Here is a 5,920-nt window from a genome sequence, read left to right as displayed (position 1 = left end):
AAAGTCTAGGGTCGGCAGCTAGTTTTTCTACTAAATTCTAGGGTCGCAGATATTTCTAGGGTCAGTCGGGAAACAGGAAACACAATATTTTTTTCCTAGGCCAGGCAGTAGGCTGTGTGTGATGTTAGAAAGGGAGGAATTGAGTTATTGAATCAGCAAAACCAAAAATAATAAATATAGTTTTGTTTTACTGATTTCTGGACTTGTAGGAATACTAACCTTCTGTTGCAAAATTCAGGTCTCGTGTCATGTTGATCTGGTAAAGTTTGACGGCGATGTTTTATGCTGGCAGACTTTATTTGATGAGCTTGAGACTAGGCCTGGATTTTGGAGCAGGAGGTTTGAATTGTTGCAAGTACGTAAACAGTGGTAACAAAAGTTTGAAGGTTTCTATCACTGCATGACAAAACACAATTCCTCTCTTTCTGTATGTTCTTACCCTGGGTGCCAGACTTGTTTCGGGCTGCTAGCCGTTTCCCTTCGGCAGCCAGAAGCCCTTCACCCGCCTGTGTAAATTACCGCTACGGGCTAGACTTTACTTAGCGGTAATTTAGACAGACGGGCAAAGGGCTTCTGGCTGCGGAAGGGAAACGTCCCGAAACAAGTCTGGCACCCAGGGTAGTATGTTCTATGCTTCCACTTCTTGTCCCTGGGCTTAGCCTGGAGGAGGAACTTCTGTCCCAGGGTTCAAACTTACACATGCCTCGAGTCTGCGTAGTAGACTTGTTGACGGACAACTTTGTCCGTCATCAGGCCTACTACGCTAACGGAGAGGGGCTTTGTGTATTTTTGTTACCCTGGCCCAGAGGTTTTCTCCTCCAGGCTTTGACGCTAGGTTTGGCTGCTTGATATGTATGTAGGCCTGTCACACTTTTCCAACACTTTGGACCCTAACAATTAAATTTCCAAACACTCAAATTTCCCACCAAAAAAACTTGAGACCTTCACTTAGTTAATTGTGTAAAAACTTTTGTCAAAAAACACTGAAAAATTTTTCCTATTGTATAGTTGAATGCCAAATTGCCCCCAAAATAGTCGATTTAGACCAATCTTTGCGCTTAAATTCTCCCGCCAAAAAAAAAATAACTTAGACCCTCACCTGTGTAATTAATTGGATTAAAGTTTCCCGCCAAAAAACTTAGTATATAGAGCACTCTAACCTTGAACTTGTGCCCCCCTCCCCACTCTTCCTGCCCACCTCCCACACTTCTTCCACAACTCAGAGTATGTCAGATACACTGTTCTCTTGACTTCTTCACACATGTAGTCACCACACTCTGCTGCACAAACACTTGGTTTATCGAGTGCAGTTTTTCCACCACTTAGACTTTAGAATAATCTCCCGCTCTCCTGGTCGGTCAATGCACTAAGTGTACTCCCCGAGGGATGTCTTTCCGGAGACATTGATGCTTCGACACATCAGTATACCAGTGCAATTGACTGACCAGGAGAGCGAGAGATTATTCTAAAGTCTTAGTGGTGCAAGAACTGCACTCGATAAACCAAGTGTTTGTGCAGCAGAGTGTGGTGACTACATGTGTGAAGAAGTCAAGAGAACAGTGTATCTGACATACTCTGAGTTGTGGAAGAAGTGTGGGAGGTGGGCAGGAAGAGTGGGGAGGGGGGCACAAGTTCAAGGTTAGAGTGCTCTATATACTAAGTTTTTTGGCGGGAAAACTTTAATCCAATTAATTAAACAGGTGAGGGTCCCAATTCCTTTTTTTTGGTGGGAAAATGGACTTAACAAGAATAAGACTGTGTGGAATTGAAGAGGAAAGGTCCGAATCAATGATTTTGGGGGCAATTTGGCATTCAAAGAGGATAACAACGTGGAATTAATGCGGCCGGCTAGGATACGAAGTTTTTCGGTGGGAGAATTTAAGAGGAAAGGTCCAAAGCTACGATTTTGGGGGCAATTTGGCATTCATACGATACAAAGAGGAATTAATGCGGCCGGCAAAGTTTTTTCTGCGGGAGAATTTAAGAGGAAAGGTCCAAATGTACGATTTTGGGGGCAATTTGGCATTCAAACGATACAAAGAGGATAACAACGTGGAATTAATGCGGCCGGCTAGGATACGAAGTTTTTCGGCGGGAGAATTGAAGAGGAAAGGTCCAAATCTACGATTTTGGGGACAATTTGGCATTCATACGATACGAAGAGGATAACAACGTGGAATTAATGCGGCCGGCTAAGTTACAAAGTTTTTTCGGCAGGAGAATTGAAGAGGAAAGGTCCAAATCTACGATTTCGGGGGCAATTTGGCATTCAAACGATACGAAGAGGATAACAAGGTGGAATTAAAGTTTTTCGGGGGGAAAATTTAAGTGTAAAGGTGCGAAGCAACAATTTTGGGGCAATTTAGCATTCAACTATACAATAGGAAGAATTTTTCAGTGTTGCTTGTTGTGGAATTGAAGTTGCCGGCTACAATTAATGTTAAATGGCTCCTGACGAAAAAAAAGAGAGAAATGCGAGTGCAAGTGTGTTGTCTCATGTTAATAAAAAAAACATACTCACACCTCCCAATCTTCTTTACACAGGTTGAGATCTGCTGACAAAAGTCTGGTCCTTCTTCCTGCTACGGTCCAGTCTCTGGATCATCCACAATGTCATCTTGAAAACAAAAACAAAAGTCATCAGTGTATTGTAAAAAGCTATTGGCCTTAGAATCAAAGCTCTTTTATGTTCGTAAAATCCATAGTTATATAATTTTTGTCGACCATCAAATGTGGAGCACACATAAAAAGGGCAACAATATGCTGCCTGTCTACATCATTTTTTCACACAAATGAATGTAAGGGTCTGACTTACTTGTAGAAATTCTTCTTTTCCCGCAGTGACTCGTGCAGTCAACAGGTTTGCTGAGCTTATCTGGTTTGGACTGGAGTCGCCGGTCATCACTGGTTTCTCCCAGTCAGGACAGCTGACCCTTAGGACATGCCTCATGATACTAAAGTATAAAACAAAAACATTTCTCGTCAACACTGAACGACCACAAAAGATATTAAAATTGCACAGTATTCCTTTGCTTGAATAATATGTAGACTGTATTTAGGCTAGGAAGTGTTTAAAATGTATTACTACTTGTGTATTATCCCAGCAGTTCTTAACAAATAACAGATAACATAAACATGTAAGTTGAAAAACATTGTCTCTTCTGTCTGAACTGGCGCACATCAGCGACTGGGTTCAAGCTAACAGACTATTATAAAATGCTGACAAAACAAAGTTCATAGTCTTTGGAAGTCGTCACAAACTAAAACACAAACCAACCCTACGTACAACATCCGATGCATAACAAGGTGATCGAACAGGTTGACCAGGCAAAGCTACTTGGATTATTAATGGATCAGCAGATAACCTTGTCCCTCGCCAAAGACGAGCAGAGTGGAGAAGACTTGCTGCCCAATGTGCCTTGCACGGGAGGAACTAAGTCTAAGTAAAGATAACCTTGGCTCAACACCTTGACAAAGTTAAATCTGCTCTGGCAGCACTGGCAAGGTCTCGCGACTTCCTCACAGGCAACACGGTAAAAATGGCCACTCAAACACTTGTCCTGAGTCACTCTGAATATCGTTCTTGCCTGCTATCTTCTAGTTCTTAATCCAACCTGAATGGTTTGCATATTCTACAAAACAAGGTGGCTAGGCCTGTGTGAATTATACTGCCTACAACACAATAATGTTTTTTTTTTTTTCACTGGGGAACGTACATAAAAATTGTAAAAAGCCAGACTTTCTTCTGATCCAAAACTTTTTGTCTTGAAAGAAACAAGTCTAAGGTAATTGTTTTGTAAGTTGAAAAGCATTGTCTCACCTGTAAAATCTCTTCATTCCACCAGTCTTCAAGTCAACCAGTCTTCTCAGCCCTCATCTGGTCTGGTTTGGACAGGAGTCGCTGGTCATCACAGGTTTCTCCCAGTCAGGACAGGAACATCAGGACAGCTGACACTCAGGACACACCTACCGATATGAACAGATGGTTACTGTGATGCAACACTGAATGACCATTAAAGATAGACTAAGTGACAAAATTGCACAATTGGGCAATCCCTTTCGTTGAATAGATGTACAAAATCCGAGGCTCTAGAAAGTTGTTATCTATCGCTACATGCCTCAGAATTGTGAAATGCCTAAGAAAAATATAGCTTGTAAATTGAGAACAATTGCCTCACCTGTACAAACTCACTGTGTCTTCAGGTCATCTGATTTGCTGGTCTGGACTGGAGAGAAGTTGCCGGTCACCAGGTTTCTCAGAACACGAACATCTGGTCTTGTCGGGTTTAGAGTCATCACTGCAGTCAACTGCATCAGTCAGCAGTCACCTAGCTACATAGACATTATTACAAAGTTACATGCTTGTCTCAATTAGCAACAAGAGAACTACTACTGGTACAATTTAGATTTCAAGTTCTCACCTGATATTCCTCTTGGGTCTTCAAATCATCTGGTCTGGTCCAATCTTCTCTTGTCAGGTTCAGACAGGAGTCCCCACTACTGCATCAGTCAGCAGCCACCTAACTATACAGACATTACAAGTTACACACTTGTCTCAAATAACACCAAATAGTTGTAGGTAAAATGCAGAATTCAGATTTTTCTCACCTGCCCCAATACTCCTATGTGTATCTGATCACCTGGTGCCTCTGTCATCACAAGTCTCATCCCATCAGTACTGAACACCTGCACAGGTTGCTGACCCTCAGAGCACAGCTCACTACAGGATTCTATGATCGAAAAGAAGAAAAAGTATCAGCTTAGGCTACAGCTCATTTTACCAGCTTAAAAAATTAAATCTAGATCGTGACAACCAGGAAGCGAAAAAAAAAGACAATGAACACAACTTCACAAGCAAGATATAAAACACATGGTCCTACTTCTATACACAGTCTGTTTATGAGAGTCACAATACAAGAGAAATTGCGAGGTAAAAAAGTTCTTATACTGTGGATATGAAATCTGAAACTACATTTTTGGAGTAGGGGAGTCAGAGAAAATGGGACAGCAAGAAAACAAGAACCATATTACAAGCATGCATTTGACAGACAATGTAAGGATTTTATAATCTATTATAGTTTGTTTTATTCTTCTACTGCTACAGTTTAGATATTTTCACCAATGTTTACTGAGTGTCTTAAAGCCAGCAATGCACACACACACACCTAATAAATTTTGACTTAAAAACAAACAAATACCTCAACAAAAACTGTACATAATGACCATAAAAAACGGGGATATCAACAAAAATAAATAAATCAAACCCCTTCAACTGAAACTTAAAGTGGAATACATATAATAAATGTTTTGAAAACAGCATGGTCAACTGTAGTGTTTGCGCCACAAATACTTGGGCCTTGGTCATTACTGAAATAGTCGAAAATTGAAACGAACAAGCTTTCAAATCATACATTCATTTGCAAATGATAATGAAGAAAGAAAGTACATCCACTGGACTTAAGTTTCCAAACGTTTTATACAGTATTCATTTCGGCACATTGAAGCTTTGAAGATCTCATCTTGTTCACGCGAGTTTTTGGCGGGATCATCAAAAAATCTAATTATGTAACACGGCCACATTCCAACAGGTGCTTTGAACCACGTGGCGCTCCACGTGGAGATAAAGGAAAAATTTCTTTCAACAAATATACCATCAAAACGCTGAACAATTGACAAAAAAGACATGCACATATATTAACACTCTACAAGCGCACCGCACATTGAAAATGTTGTTGAAAACGCGGCAACTTGATAGACTTTTTGAAAGCCTGGCTAAAACTAGGAACGGTCGCTCTCGAATACAAAACTAGGCCATTTCTTACGGAATATAACACTGTAAACTTGACAAGTTCGTACTACTATTGCTAGGGAATGATGTCAGCCAAAAAAATTGCTGGTTTACCTGCAACAATACTTGTAA

The 5,920-nt window shown here is 40.7% G+C and overlaps 1 long non-coding RNA gene across 1 annotated transcript; it reads right to left on the bottom strand.

Annotated features, from left to right (window-relative positions):
• Positions 1-3,825: 3,825 nt before the first annotated feature.
• Positions 3,826-4,444, bottom strand: LOC109484265. Its single transcript, XR_002141068.1, has 3 exons — positions 4,422-4,444; positions 4,179-4,332; positions 3,826-3,966 (listed from the first exon to the last, which is right to left on the bottom strand). It is a non-coding gene; the product is annotated as an uncharacterized LOC109484265 (long non-coding RNA).
• Between the last annotated feature and the right edge of the window lie 1,476 nt (positions 4,445-5,920).

This window comes from Branchiostoma belcheri, unplaced genomic scaffold (genome assembly GCF_001625305.1).
Source record: "Branchiostoma belcheri isolate BF01 breed outbred unplaced genomic scaffold, Haploidv18h27 scaffold695, whole genome shotgun sequence".
NCBI classification, from domain to species: domain Eukaryota; kingdom Metazoa; phylum Chordata; class Leptocardii; order Amphioxiformes; family Branchiostomatidae; genus Branchiostoma; species Branchiostoma belcheri.
This window is presented reverse-complemented; position numbering and strand designations above follow the sequence as displayed.